The sequence below is a fragment of the Crocodylus siamensis genome, chromosome 7 (genome assembly GCF_052110815.1).
Source record: "Crocodylus siamensis isolate JL-2025a chromosome 7, ASM5211081v1, whole genome shotgun sequence".
Taxonomy (NCBI): Eukaryota; Metazoa; Chordata; order Crocodylia; family Crocodylidae; genus Crocodylus; species Crocodylus siamensis.
Window position 1 is genome coordinate 32,931,871 of NC_143401.1, and position 16,141 is coordinate 32,948,011.

At 39.7% G+C, this 16,141-nt stretch overlaps 1 protein-coding gene across 15 annotated transcripts in view; it reads left to right on the forward strand.

Annotated features, from left to right (window-relative positions):
- Positions 1-16,141, forward strand: part of ZMIZ1 (zinc finger MIZ-type containing 1) — a 519,894-nt gene that overhangs the window by 390,984 nt on the left and 112,769 nt on the right. Inside the window, exon 1 of one of the 15 annotated variants that reach the window (XM_090058569.1) lies at positions 903-1,044. The exons of 12 other annotated variants lie outside the window; for them this stretch is intronic. The gene's annotated coding sequence lies outside the window, so the exon portion shown is untranslated. Of the gene's footprint in view, positions 1-902; positions 1,045-1,486; positions 1,674-4,782; positions 4,919-16,141 lie in introns of those variants that run through there. 2 more of the 15 variants (XM_090058568.1, XM_090058570.1) reach the window with 2 other exon arrangements.

The window sequence follows — 16,141 nt, forward strand, 5'->3', positions numbered from 1 at the left end:
CTGTCCCTGCCAGTGGCTTTTTCTCTGTAGTCTTGAGCAAGTCATTTGGGCTGAGACTTTCAAAGCAGCCTGTGGGAGCAAGGCTTGCCAGTAATTCCCTGAGCCTCCTTTGTAAAACAGACTCTTAATTTCCTTGTTTCTCAGTTTCCCCATTGGAAAATTAGGGATAATACCCATTTCTCAGGAGTTAATGCCTGGGTGGTGCTTTGTGTACTCCAGCGACATGTAAATGTTAAGCACTATTGCAATATCTGGGATTAACACGAATAAAAAGGCTCAAATCACACAATCCCTTCTTCATTCCTTGCCCCCCACCCAAAAACACCCAGCCCATGTTCATAGATCAGTGCCAACTCAATGGCATTGACATCCCTCTCATATATCAACAAATTATTAAGATAAATCATATCCCTGATGCATGTTTTGACATTCATCCTGTTAGAAAACTTGTCGATTCCCTTCCTCCTTCTCTCCCACCAACAGACTGATTCCTCTTCACATAAGATACCACCAGCTCTGCCGAAAACGCAGAGGCTTCTCTGGCCGCTAATTAGCATGACTAGTTTGATGGATTTAGTCAACAGCATTCTGAGCAGGGGAGGGGGGAAACCAGCGTGTAAGATTTTCCAAATCTGAAGACTTTTCAGCCCGAGTGCCTTTATTGATTTGTTAGCCATACTCAAACAAGTGTTGCTTTCAATTAATTGATCACAGATTTTCATTTTAGTATTTTGGCTGGATGCCAAAGAAAAAGGCTTTGTCCTAGTGTTTTAAGCACCACCCCTCCTTGTAAGTTTGAAATGTGAGCTGCCTGATTTTTTTTTCCCCTCTTCTCTCTGTCTCTGTCTCTCTCTCTCTCTCTCTCCCCCCCCCACCTTCCTCCCTTCTGGCAAAGTGGCTGTGCTTGCTTGTGTTTGCATGTGTGTGTGTGTATGAGTATGAGGGGGGGGAGAGAAGGAGAGTGAGTGAGTGTAATGGGAGAACAAGAGATGGATCACTAGAGACAGAAAAGAAAACCATCAATATCAGTAACATGCAGCTGAGGTGAGATTTTCTGAGTGTTTGATTTTCTTAAAACCCTTTCAGAAGATTTAAAGCAGCCTTCTTACATACTGTACACTGAAGATGTACTCCTAAGCAATGTCATATGGATGCTTACATGTATATCACTGTTTCAGGTCTGTTCGTGTATGTGTGAAGTTTTAAAGCTTAACCTGATTCTCTTTATTGTCTCTGGAGGGTTGTAGCTTGAGCACAAATAGCCTGTTGGCAAGTACGGCATGAGCCCATTAGCAAGACTCCATCTGTGATTGGTTTTGCCTGGAAACCGGGAGACAAGCAATGAATAATTGATGTGTGTTGTGCAGTAGCTGGACAGGCAAAGAGAAAAGAGAGAGAGAGAGAGAGAAACAGAGCAGGGTGCCCTCAGAAGGGGGGGGGAAGAGAGAGAGAGAGAGAGAGAGAGAGAGAGAGAGAACAGGCTTGAAAATAGCTACTGGCTGCCTTGTGCTGAGATTAAGGCAACCCTGGCTGTCTTTGTTCTGCACTAGATGGTTTCTGCCTAGAAGTGTTTTCAGACATATGTGGCCTTTTTCTGCAACAGAAGAGAGACAGAAAAAACAGAGGAGGGGGAGCAAAGGAGGACTAGTTTTTGAATGAAATGTAACTTGTGGGTAAGTTGGTTTCTTTGGGGGGAAGGAGCGTGTGTGTGTCTACATGTGTGTGTGCGTGTGTGTGTGTGTGCGTTTGCTCCAGTCTGTCGAGACTCTGTGTGTGTGTGTGTGTGTGTGTGTGTGCGTGTGTGTGTGTGTGACAGAACGAGAGCGAAAGTGCATTGTGGGTAAAGGAGTGCTGCATGTTGTCAGAAAGAAAAGGCAGCACAAGAGGATGAAAGGCAGACTTCACTAGGAAACTGGGACATATTTGCATACAGTTACTGTTCATTGTGCTTGCCCCTTAAGAGATTTTGGAAAGGAGGAGGACATTTGGTCTGGCTAATTTGATTGATTACTAGAACATATTTATATAAGAGGGTGAAATGTTGACTTGTAAGCAGATGTGTTATGAGACTTTTGTTTCTTCTTACCTGCAGTCTTAAAACAGAATGTAATATCAGTTATCAGTGGCATTTTCTTGAACTTTGAACTGTCTGTACTATCAAAATCTTACATGTTCCAAAAGCTGATGTGGAAGCAGCAACTACTGTAGTGCTGCCACCATTTCATTTCTGCTGTTTTTATAAAGATCTTGAATACATAATTCAGCTAACATGCATCCTGGCAAGTGGTTTCAAGGAAGCTGGCAAAGACATACTGGTATCAATAGCAATCTCAGGTACTAAAGTTGGCAGGTGTTTCTTTCTCCCCAGAGTAAATGTGATCCTTATTAGAAACTGTGTGCGAGTATCTAGCTATTTTTAAAATGTATGTAATATATGTTGTTTAAATTGTATATATTTAAAGAGTATTTGGAAAGTTTAAAACTAGTTGTGATGAAGGTATGAAGCATTTAGTCTTACTAAATGATTCTGCAATGATTTTTTTCTTTTTATCTGTTTGCTTGTTTTGTTAGTTTTTTACTTACACAAACCATAGCAAATTTTGGTTATAGTGAAATAAATCGCCCTATACTAACTCTGAACACAAATTCAGTGCAGCATAGGTGTGGCTAGAATGCAGCTATGCCAAAGTTTGCAACTCTAAATGGGTACTTAAACACATTAACAACAGAGGTGCAAACAAGATCTGCTTCCAGCTATTTATTAGAAGATAGGGAGGTAATGTAAACCCACTCTCCTGACTGGCAGATTCATATAAGAAAGTTAAATATGCTTTATATAACTTTCTGCTAGTGCATGAATCTGTGTCCACTGAAGTCACTTGAAAAGCATCCATTGACTTCAGTCATGCTTGGTCACACAGTTGAACTGAGGTACTGATCCAAAACGCATTGGTTTCTAAAGACTTGGGATCAGACCCTCAATCTTGAATGGCTTTAGTTGAACTGAGCAGTTTTAGCTAATTAGTGGAGACAGTTTATATCCTGCCTCATGCCAAGGTGATACAACTCTAGAGAAGGTCATTGCATTGAACACGCACCCCATGGATTTGTCTTTTGAAACTAAGATTTTTTGTTTTGAAAAAGAATAAGTAGAAATGTGTTTTCTTTTCTCTGTGTAGGAAGAAGCTACAAAGTAGCCAGTTTCTTTTAAGAACTGATGTTTTGTTCAGGTTAAGCTTGTAGTTGGACCAAGAAGATTAGAAGTTAATTTGTATCTGGGTTATAGCTATCTGGAAAGTGGCAATATTTAAACTTAAATCAAGGTCCAAAGACTATTATTCATACTTATCCAATCTTTTATTTTGGATTCATCTGTTACAGATGTCTTAATAAGGTTTGTTTGATCATCTATGGATCTGGACCTTATGAGAGATATGGATAGGTACCATTACAGAAATGTCGCATCTGTTGATTTAGTCTTGGATTTGTATGTAGAAAAAGTAGATGTAGTATCATAGTTGAACAGAAATGTAACTTCCCCTCCTACCTTCCATTATGTTACTTTGTAACCCCTTGTTTGTGTTCCTCTTTCTGTTCTGTGTATCAAAATGATACCTGGAGCAAAGTTTATTTGGCCGAAATTAAATGGCAATGATTATTATATTTCACCTCAGTTTTCCGAGAGAAAGAACAAAATAGTAGCAGTTTTAATCTGACTCCAAGTCATCAACAAAAGAATGCTACACACAATGCAAGGCTTTGAAATTGAGGTGAAAAATTGCTTGCAACTATATTTAAAAATAATTTTGGTATTTTTTTTTCCCCCTTTTTGAAGAAGCTCCTGAAATAAACTCTTGGGGAAACATAATTGCAATGATAATGTCTCTCTTAGAAATGGGATAATCTCAATGAGCAAGGACTAATTTTATGGTAGGAATTGAAAATGCCAATCAAGAGAGACCTGAAACTAAAGGCTCATACATAGTCTTTGATCTTGCACAGCTCTGTTGCAGAATGGGTACAGACACAGAATTTCCACATTTCAGAATCTGAATGTCTGAATATAAATGTCACATAGGTTATTCTTTAGTGAAACACACTTACTGGTATTGAAGTAACATTAAGGGGCGCTTCTCATGGATGAGATGTCATTACGCTAGGTGCTGTACAAACACAGAGTAGCAAGATGATCTTGTATATGTAAAATAGGGACACCAGATGGATACAGGCAGACATCTCAGCACGTGAAAGCAACAATGAGATAGTGTGAAGAGTACATTTTAGGGTAAGGGTTGATAAGCAATTTGTCAGTGTAGTAGCTGGTGTGGTTTTAATTATAGTGAGATAATTTAAAGAGAGATCTGGCAAAAAGAGCCTTTTTGTGTGACAGAGTTTAACATAACAATTAGATTAACAGAATTGTGGAAGCCAATCCAAAAAGACAGTCGCTAATGTTTAACCAGGAATAAAAATATGCATACAAAGCTATTGCTGTGCTTTCTATAACAAGCTAAACTGATGGCACGTAGGTCTGCATATTAACATCAATTGTCATCACGGTTTTCACATCTCAGGAATATTTTGCTGCAGTAGTCATTCCTTCTCTTAACCAGGTGACCTGCAGAAGGGATATTATTGAACAAAAAGAAATCCTAAAGGGGTACAACTAGCAAGAAAGTGGTGCTCTTATATTTGTGAAATTTTTCCCATGATGAATCCAAATAAAAGATGAATAAATATGAAGACAAGAGGCAAATTTACTTTTCCTGTTTGTTGCTCTAGGAATGACAACTAACAAAGCACATTTTGGTTGTCCACTGATATCCAGCAAAGACATTCCCAACTTCCAGTGTTCCCACAGTTTAAAAAGAGGTTGTGCCGTGTAATTCCTGCCTTTGCTACTCTTCCTGTAAACAGGGTAAGTTAGTATATTTTGGGGAAGAAATTTAAAGAAAGCCACTACTATAGTCTTCTGTGAAATAATTTGCAGCTTGCAGGAAGTGCACTAGAACAGTCTCTTGATTTCATGGAAAGACTAAAAGAAAGAGGTCTCTTCTCAGCACTGATTTATGGATGCATCTACCCTTCAAACTTCAGTGTAATGTATCATTTCCCATGTTAGCTCTAAAGAGGCTAGACTTGATATTGGAAGCAAACTAGCTATGATACCATGGAATTTGATGTGGGCTCAGAAGCAGAGTAACTTAGACCTGGACAGATGTTATCATCGTAGCACTACAAACATTCAGGGGACAGGTGTGCACAACCCCTGCAGTGCCACAAAAGGGTGCAAGTGCTCCAGAAGTACTTGTTTTAAAAAGGAATGTGTCTGTAGCACTGCATGTAACATCTGTTCAGTTGCATGTAGTGCTACAGGAGGTCTCTTGCTCTCTCAGTACCCCACAGTGCCCTGCTCTCCCTTCTCCCCTTCCAAGGTAGGAAAGAGAGAGAGTGGCTGACAGCTTGACAGCCCACTGGGAGCAGAGCTGCAACTCAGCCAGAACTGAGGGCTAAGGGTTCCCTATGGGGCTCTGTTCCCTATGGCCAGCTGTCTGGGGGGAGCAACAGATCTGTCCATGATGGTAGCAAGACCACTAGTGGAGTGGTAGGACTGGTGTTGTTTCCACAGTGGCAGCAGTGTCACAAATGCTGCTGCTGCTGCTTCCAGGTGGCAGAGAAAGCAAGCCATCAGATATTACACTTCTGCCCTGCTTTCCAGGGCAGCAGCATCTCTCCTCACAGCCCTCCATGGAAGACGACCAGCCTGCCCGCTGGCCCCTTCTCCAGGGGAGAAGAGGATGAGCTGTCAGCAATTGAGCTCATGGACAGGATCCCCTGGAGAGTGGAGGAAGCAAAGGAGCAGCCCCCTATCACCCTCTTGGGGGAGAGCATGCCACTATGGTGACTTTGTAGTGGCCCAGCCAGGGCGTCGTGAACATGCATATGCCCCTCATAACGCTCTGTTTTTTCAAAGATTGTGAGGGCTGAAAGGGACCTCACAAGATCATTGGGTCCAACCCCCCTGCACTAGGCAGGAAAGACAACTCCTGTGACCCCAGCAAGGTGACTGTCCAGCCTCCTCTTGAAGATTTCTAGGGTAGGTGATTGCACCACCACTGGAGGGAGCTTATTCCACAGTCTGGCCAGTCTAACTGTGAAGAAGTTTTTCCTAGTGTTCAACCTGAAACAGTCTTCCAGGAGTTTGTGGTCATTTTTATAGCACAACAGAGTACTGAGGGACTTGTAGTGCCACAAATGACTATCTGTCCATGGCCTTCAGCCTCTTGATGCTACTGTGCTAGAATTCTTTGTGTATCTCAGGCTAGATCGTATATCTCTATACAATACATAATATTGCAGTGTGCACGTATTTAGGAGTGCTGAAAGCATAGCCACAACGAACTTCCTACTTGTCTCTTCCAAATCCTTTTCCCCCAGGAGTCTGCTCAAGCTCCTTTCTTCCACTGCCTTTCAAGAATGAGACAGAAAATCACATTAAAAACAAAAACGCCAAAGCTCCCCCCCCCAACCTGCCAGAGTTAGTGGCACTATCTCCCACTCTGGTTTCTGGGTGAGCTTGGAAAGGAGAAGTAAGGTCAGCTTGGACAGAGAGGAACTTAAACAGTGGTTCTCAACCTTTTTTAAACTCAAGACACCCCTCAGAAAATGTCAGCTTTCACCTTTTGCTTGCCTTGACTATGGAAAAATCATAGAGCAGTTTTTCTATTGCAGATAACTCAGAAAGCTTGCAAGGGGTCAGAATGTTCTGGACAGTATGTATTCCTATTTGAAATCTCTGGGTTTATCTTGTGAATCATGTTTAAGTGTTGGCACATCTAATATTACGCAGCCCCCTGCAGGACCCTTAACAGGATTTCAAAGTAGCCCAGCATGCCCCAGCACCTTGGTTCAGAATCACTCATAAAGTAACCAAATGCAAGGGCATCCCTTCTCGTAAATGCTGAAAAAGAAACAAGGTTTGGAGAAGGCTACACTGAGGTAATGCTTTTACTTGCCTTTTCTAGTATGGGAGGATTATTTTATTTTTAATAAACATCCTAGAGAGAGACCACACTAAGGGACAGGGCCCAGAGGGTTAGAAATCCCTTGTCCAGTACTCCAGTGTAGAGAACTCCGTGACAGAAGGGCTTTGATGTGAATAGCACAACAATATGATAAAGAGGCCACCCACAATTATCATGTGCAAAAACCTAAAGAAAAGACCACTGGAAATCCTGATCTTGTTTTCCACCAGAGTTTGTGGAAATCTTGTTTACCACAATTGTGCAAAATGCTGATAAAATTGTAGAGAATTCTTCAGAGAAATAGCATCTATAGGTCTCATAGATTACATATCTAGATTCTAGCAAAGGTGGTCATGTCAAGTTGTTTGCTTGACAGTAGGTGCAGGAGGTGAATGAATATCAACTGCCTCATCTGTTCACATTGCCAGGCCAAGCTCCTCCTTATGCAGGTCTCACTTATAAAACTATCTGGGGGTCACTCTGTAAAAGGCTTGGCTGCCAGGATAGATAAATCCCTGAAAACATTTGGCACAATATCAAAAATATTTGAAATGGCAGAACAGGCCCTTGAGCCAGGAAATCCATGTAATGTTAAAAGATGTCTGAGGCCTTGAAATGAAGTGTAAGTGTTCAAGAATGATCAGAGGTACACAAATGCACAATAAAATAAAGCAGTAATTGCTGTTAAGTCATGGTGAAGAGTGTGTATCATTCATCATCAATGTGAAAGCAGCCAGCCAGTCTGGCACACACCTAGGATCATTCATTCAGGGCTCAGAGAAGAGACAGGTCCAAAAAGAACATGTGTACCATTGTTTTATTCTTTATTAGATGTACCCTTAAGAATTCCTGCCTTAATGTCAAGACAAACCCTGAAAATGTAGAGCTAAAAAATGAATGACCTTAGAGCACTAATTACTTTGCTAATGTAGAATGTTTCCATTAAACTTACTTAAAAACTTAATGCATCTCCCCAGTACTTTACAATCCCTTCAGAGCAGTATTATTCCTGACACCTCATATGGTAGGGTCTCCTTCTGTTGAAAATTAGTCCATTCCCTCCATTACAGCTTCATCCAATATGATAAAGACAGTATTACAGGTAGCTAATTAGTTGTGTGCTAATTAAAATGAACAAACAGTTCTGTCACATGTTAAGACCCCTAATTTTTGTTCACTGTTGTAACCCAATTATGGCTCCTATGAAAGTTCTGAGAAATCAAAACTTGGAACTTTACAAAAAAATCTTAATTTTTCACAGCTCTTCTGTCTCAGAGGTAATACACTTCTCTCTGGCAACAGATGACTACATTCTGGAAGTGAACAAAATCATGCAGGTCTTGGCAAATATAAGCTCCTTGTAATTTGATTTAATGATATTTGATGAAGAAGGCTTTCCTTCTCTCACATATTCAAGGTGCAACTTTTTTTAAATGACATTTTCAAAAGCATTCCTCTCTGACCTATCTTGACTCCAGTTGAAATCAAGAAGAATTTGACTTAAATGGGAGCAGAAATAGGAAATTGCTCAGCATTTTTAAAAAACCAACTCTTAATGTCTTATTTTTATTCCTAATGTTAACCTTTTTATTTTTTTCTCCAAAGCCTGAGCTTAAGTCAGAACCTACAGCTGCCCTTCCACATATAATTTAGCATTATTAGTGAGCTTGACTGTCCTCTTGTTTGTTTTAATAATCCACTACATGCAGGCAAGTTTCAGAAGTTGCCTTATTTCTTTATTAGGTATCAGTAGGAAAGGAAGAAGTGAGCTATTAAGAAACAGTATCAATGAATTATTAGTGTTTTGGTCACAGTCGTAGGAGAGCTGTTTGTGTTGCAGTTATACTCCCTGTATTATCTTGCAAGTCTGTTCAACTATTCAGGAATTTCAGTTTCAAGCCTTACCATGATACCAAGACTTGCAGTAGAGTCTTTCATGATTTACTTATTCATGAAGACTCCAGTGGCTTATGTAGTCTTGATCCTGCTTGATCTGTCAGCAGCATTTGATTCTATTGATCACAGAAAGTTATTTGACTGCCTTGAGCAACTTGCAGGTCTCCCAGGTTCTGTTAACGTGGTTTACTTCTTATATTTTTCAACATTCTCATTTTGTTGCTGTCAGTAGTTTTATCTCTGATCCTCTTCCTGCTCAAACAGGTGTGCTACGGGGTTACGTCATGGACTCCATGCCCTTTAATATCTGTGATTATACCTTTACTAACTCTGTTGATGTCTGGATTTATTTTGTCTGTTTGTTCTGCTATAGTATGCCAGTGATTCTCAACTAGGGTGCTATGGCACTCTGAGCTGCCTTGAGATCCTTCCAATTATGCCATTGGGTGCCATGCAATTTTAGCATTGTTATGTACTACACTTGATTCACAAGATAACCCAGAAATTTCAAATAGGAATCTATAATGTTAAAAACATTCTTCACTGTTGTGGTTTGACTGAGTTCTTTGCAATAGAAGAACTACTTTATTATTTTTCTATAGTCAAAAACAAGCAAACAGTAAGAGTTGACATTTTCTGAGGGGTACCTCAAATCTCTTCAGGGGTGCCTTGAGTCTAAAAATATTGAGAAGCACTGTACTATGCCTTAGTTCCAGTGTACTTCACTGTCACATCTTCGGTCCTGAATGCAGGAAAATTCCTTTTGTCTTAAATCTAATAAAATCATGTTTTCCACTGTAAAAATGACCTTGGTCCTTTGTTGCTATTACTTTACCTTTCTTCTATGTGTGATCATATGGTGTTCTCAACAGTAAAGAAACCCCAGGGTTATCTTTGAGGAAATGTCTTTGTTGGTGATTGGGTGATTTGCCTAAAAAGCCTTCGAATGACTTCACGTAGAGTAATTAATGAATGCTAGGAATATATTCTGTTATAGAAAAAAATTGCATTGTGTTGTGTATGAAAACTCAGATCCTTACTCATAAACTATCATGGTCTTAGTCTCCGAAATCACTGACCTTCTGAAACCCTCTGCTGCAAGATGTTCATGATTTGTTTCCAGTTCTTTGAAAACTTCATGAAGCAAAGAAATGAAGGTGGCCATGCTTTAGTTACATTTCTGGATAAACTTTTATTTTAAAATGAATGGATACCTGCCTACTTGCCTTTTGAATATCCAATTAGACTTTCTATCTGCTGTCTTATCTATAGATCCTTGTAATACAAAGGCCCAATAAAAGAATGTGGGTATAATTACTCTTAAGTTCCACTGTAATTCATTGCAAGTAATGATGATAATTTTACCTTTGCACTTCTGTAGGACTTTTCTTTGCAAGATTGTCAATATATGCCAGGTTGTATAATTTTTAAATTCCCCAAGGCCACAGTTCTGACATTGACTTGCAAGTGGTTTTTTGACCTTCATTAGACTTCTTGTTAACACACTTCTTGCTCTCCGTAACAAAATGAACCCAGAGTGTTAGTGATCATATTGTCTTAGTATGTGAGAGGTTGTGGTTATAATTTAGGCATACGGCAATATACAAAAATAACAATGGAACATTACCTATTTAGTAATCTACAAGAACCCTTACAACTATGTAGGGTGGGGGAGGGGAATAAGTTTAATTTAGGCGTATTTTACTAGTGGAGCTCTATGAGCTGAACTTAAATATGAGAAAACCAGAAAATTACATTAAGTCCAACTTCAAATCCACTAAAGCCAAGATGTTCAGAGTTAAGACAGCCATTGCATATGTAATTCAGCTCCTCAGTACCACAAAGAGCAGCTTGTGTTTTTTTTGCCAAAGAGCCTCCAGACAGTAAATGATATTACAGCTGTACAAAATGCATTTACATTGGTCCCAATCTTTCATTTGTTATATGTGCAGACCTCCTGTTGATCGTATCTTAGAAAAGGACTTATTACGGACACTGCAAAAGACGTAGCATATATCTACATCTGAAGGCAGAGCATTGAGTTTGTGGTCTTGTAGGACAATATTCCATGGAGGTAGATGAATGACAAAAGAAGCAAGAGATGGGTACTGATTTTTGCAGCAGTTTCTTAGCTAACAGTTAACCCTTGCCCAGGGTTTGAATTACACTTCGACTCTTGGGGGGGGGGAGGAGGGGGAGATGGTCTGCAAAAAAAAATTGGGCTGCCAATCACAATGCCCTAATAAAATCGGTGCCCCACCCTGGTCATGATTTGTAAATCTTACGAAGGGCTCTTGTCTCTTTTGGGGGGGCTCAGCCCTCCTGAGCTCCAACATAATTCAAACCCTGCCCTTGCTTGTAATGACCGGATACAATGTAGCACAGAGCACTGAAGGCTTTTCACCTATTGTTTCTACTCTCCCCACTCCTGTACAAACTCCTTAAAGTTTACAGCAGTGACTCTCAAGCCTGTTAGAATCTGGAAACCCCTCCAAAACTTTTTCTTATGTAATTTAGCATCACCTAGGTTGAGAATCATTGTTGTATTTGCCTCAGCTTCTCAGTGGTTTTCAACCAGGATGTTGCCACCATGCACTTCATGCAGAACTTGACCAGGGAAAGGCTGTGGCAAAGAGTATGCTTTTACCTGCATTAGAGTTCTCTTGTAAGTCTAAAGCAGGCAGGTGTGTCACTGCCCACTTTCGTGCTTCTCCCAGAAACCGAGATTTCACCTGTTCTGCACGCCTCTTTCTGGGAGACACTGTGCAGTGTCAGACTGGGAAGAGCTGCAGCAGAACCAGGTGCTCCTGCCTGTTTTAGGTTTATCAGGTAACCCTAATGGGGGCAGGAACCCAAGCTCATGCTGCAGCCCTTCTCAATTTGCCTGTGCATGAGGCATGTAGGGTAATTCTGACTGGCCTTTGTACAGCAGCACCCCTGGAAGTCTCTTGTGAACTCCAGTTGAGGACCACTAGTTTATAGTCATAGTCAACTGTTGTCTTTATTGCTTCCCTTCCCCTACAATAGAAAATAATCATATATAGAGATAATTTTCATTAGCTGCCAAGACAGATTCAGGCTTTCAGTGTTCAGAGATTTTTCATGTATTACTTATTTAACCTGTACTTTTGGATCATGCATATTGCACTGAGAATCACAGTAGGAAGCCACACCTTTTAACTTGTGAGTCAGGATCAAGGAATTGCTGGAAATAGGAGTTAAATATTGAAAAACCCCAAAGAGAGACTGCTTTCTATATAAAAATGTGTTCCTCAGAAAATATAAGCCCCCGTCCTTTACACAAATGAACTAACTGTTCTTGCTGATTAGTATAGACTTTAAAATGACACAAACAACACTTAACAGACTTTGTGTAAGGAAAAAAACATTAAGTAAAGAAAGGGGATGTATTTGATAGCCACTGTGGTCTGAGACGAAAAGAAATGCAAAATACTAGAACTCTTGGTTCAGAGATGATATCTTTTATTAAACCAACTAAGAAATCACAAAACAATTATCTTTTTCTGCAAATTTTCAGGTGCACGCACCCCTCCTCAAGCTCAGGGAAAATTTAAGATGGTAAAAAGTCCCCATATGTAGAAAATAATCTTCATTTTTGCTTAGAGGAAGCTGAAGATGGAATTCTGTTCCTCTGGGTGCAGAAAGCTTGCAGAAAAAAATATTTTTTGCAATTTTTTAGTTGGTCTAATAAAAGGTATCGTCTCTGAACCAAGAGTTCTAGAGTTTTACATTTCTTTAAGTAAAGAAAATCATCCTTCGTGTTAAACAACTGTATTTTGCCCTGTTAGATAGGACTAACTGATTTATTTGATGTCTATTCTTGAGGCATTTAACTAAATCTATAGCCTGCCCTTTTGTTTACTTTGGCTGACTGACAAATTAGCAAGCTATTTGTGGGTTAGGTTTGGGCAGTACCCTCCCCCCAACCCACACCCCCCCACATACATATTTAAGCAGCTATTAATTTAATTGTTTATGGTGGAGATGAGTTATTATCCAGATAGGTGTCAATCAAAAGAAGCCTTTATTTTGTTCCAAGGGAGTCTTTGTGAATATTATCTCCACTATGTAAAGAAAGAAGAAACTATTGCACTCTATGAACATCCTGAAGTTCGCTCTGTTTAAATGTCAGGTAATTTTTGGAACAGGAGAATGTGTAAGATATTTTCCTAGCCTTAAACCCATCTAGGATTTAAAATGTTAGTTTTTATGTCTACCAATTAGAATAGGAATCTCTCTCTTATGGTATTACACATTACCATTTTCTTTGACCACCACCAATAACCAAAATCACACCTGTGTTATAATTTGTATGTGTATTATGCAAGTACAAGAAAAATCAGGTGTACTTTAAAGCCTGACATCCTTATTCTTGTGCAACACTACTGTTGTTCGTATGAGCCATTCCTTGGAGTAGGTTGAAGAGGTCTGATGGATTCTACTGTACAAAAGTGTTATTGTGTCTTGTAAAAAAAATAAATACAGACTTATAATTTATACAATGCAAGTAATATAGAGAGCTTAGGGAACTGCTGAGTAATGAAGGAAATATTCACCTGGGTATAAACAAGTCCTATGTTGTATAAGCTGAGCATGCACCCAGAGCCATTGCAAACTTCTACTTGTTCTAGAAGTTATTGCAAATTAAAACATTGAAAGATGAATAGACTTGTCATTTGTTTTCCTCTTAAGCAGCAACATGTTTTCTAGTCCATGTTGTTGGAACTATACAGCTTGAAATGTTTTATAGTTTTGCATCTACTTAACCTTTAGTGTTTTTTGTCAAGATTACTCATGACCTTGTGACCCAGACTTAGCAAAATATGCTCTCATAGGCTGCCAGCTACCGTAATGGAATTAGACCTTTAAAATAATCAGACCTGTCAAAGGGACTTGTAATCCTATGAGCTTTAAAAGGTTTCGTATCTCCACTTGAATATACATTTGACTTGGTTAAGGTTCAGTTTTGTTTTTCTTTGTTTTTCCTTTTCTTATTTAAAAATCTACAAGAACCAGTCTCCTTCCCATAGAGAAGAAATATATATGGTGCTGTCTTTCCTTGTCTCAGTTCTGGTAGTAGTTTTTGAATTCTCTCCCTTTCTTGTTGCACCCATAGAGCTTCCATTAACAATAATGGAGCGTCTGTAAGTATTTCATTGGGAGCACATCCCCTAAAGTAAGCAATAACCACACTCCAGTGTGTGCATTTGTCAGTCATTGTACACCACATGATGACATGAGTTAGAATGGAATGTCACTCTTGCTTTGTGTGGGTTTTTTAAGTCAATTTAGTGCTTGCTGAGGGTGCTGAACTGACAGCTCTAGAAACTGATGTCATCTGCTTATCTGCAGAGCAAGTATAGCAAGGATAGTAACAGTGCACATTTCCTCCCCTTGCACCCCCACTGTGCCTTACCCTGAGCTGAAGGGAATACATTTACAGATAAAGGGTCATTTACTCTGTACCAGTTCAGTCTTTGCTTCCCTGCTGAGGCTGGCTGTGAAAACCACCACTTCCTAGTTAGGTGAACGCTTTCCCACTAAGCACTGGAGCAAGTCTATCAGACCGTTCCATGCAAGCTGCAGGACAGCTGGTTTAACAACTGTAAGTCACTGCTGAACAGGAATGTTGTGAAATAGAGAACTAGAGGCGAAGACCTCTGCTTTCCAATTGGTAAAACATCTCTACTGCAAAGTGTGCATTTTCTGTCTTTTAATAGCTGAGGGCTCAATTGTAACTCTTGAAATGCTGAAAATAATCAAGAATTTTTGGAGTGATATCTTTTATTGGACCTACTTGCATAATTGGAAGAGATTCTAGACAAGCTTTCAGGAACAAAGTACTAAAGTATTTTTACAGCCTTCATCTCTGTTCTGAGTGCCTCTGTCATAAACAGATTTGATGTTCACAATACTTCTGTGAGGTAAGAACTGTTATTCCCAGATGGAAAGCTTGAGGTATAGGTGAAATGATTTGGCCAGAGTCATATAGGAGATGTCTGGAAAAATCACTTCATTTGAGCCTATGTCAAGCCCAGAGCCCTATTTATTTAACATCTTCCCTAGCTACAGTGTAGTTGTCCATCTGAAACTATTTGTCTCAAATTATTAGATTTTGTTAACATTGTTCTGATTAGTTAAAAATTAATCTGACTTTGACTTCTGAAGGAACTGTGCTGTGCTGACTCAGTTCACCAACACCAGGAAAATGACTCTCAGCAGAGGAGGAGAGGAAAGCTAACCAAGTGCTGCTGTTTGAAAATACGTTTCATCTGATCCCATATGTATAATTGATGGAGGGAAATGTACTGCAACCCTTGCATTTGTAAGTGATAGACTTTGTATTGTAGAGAAGTTTTACTTTGTATTGTTCTCATATGATACAGTGGACATTGTACGACATAAACAGTAAAAAATAAAATATGGTCCCTACATTCAAACTGTGTTTAGGAGCTAGTAAAAGGACAGCTAGAAGCTGTCTGAAGGTGAAATAAATGGGAGTAAAGGCTAGAGTAAAAGGACCTTTAAGTATAGAGAACAAATGGAAGAATTCCCATCTTTCCATATGGGAAATTGCTCCTATGTCATCTTTGGAAGCCTTCCAAGTCATATTTGGGAGTCTCCATGACCAGTCAAACTCAATATTGAATGCTAGAATGACTAGCAGTGCTCCAAAAGTTGAACCCTACAAATAGAACAGATAAGCTTCTTTCTCCTGTGGATTTCTAGTGACAAGTTTCCAAATCTGCTGTACAACAATCCTCCCTATAGCAGTGATTCTCAACCAGGGTCCCTGGGCACCATGGGTGTTGCCAGATCCTTTGAAAGGTTCCTCCCAAGATGGGAGGAAATGAGCAGATAAGTGCAGGCTCAGACTGCCTGCTGCCTGGACAGTCCCTTATGCACACTGCCCAGCTGTTCTGCAAGGAGGTAAGCACTATAATATATAAATTAGTTTTTTTAATTGGGTGCTACTCAATTCGCAGAAGTTATAGAGTCTCAAGTCCAAAGAAGTTGAGAGCCAATACTGTATGTTTAGTGTGATAGAAAACAGGTAAATTATGCATATAAATCACCAGAAACATTGAAGAGTACTGTGAATGGACTATCCCTTTTCTACCCCAAGAGGCTAAATACATGGACAAGAAGGTATTCACAATGCTTGCCAGTCCAAGAACAAGTGACTGAGCTCGTCAGCT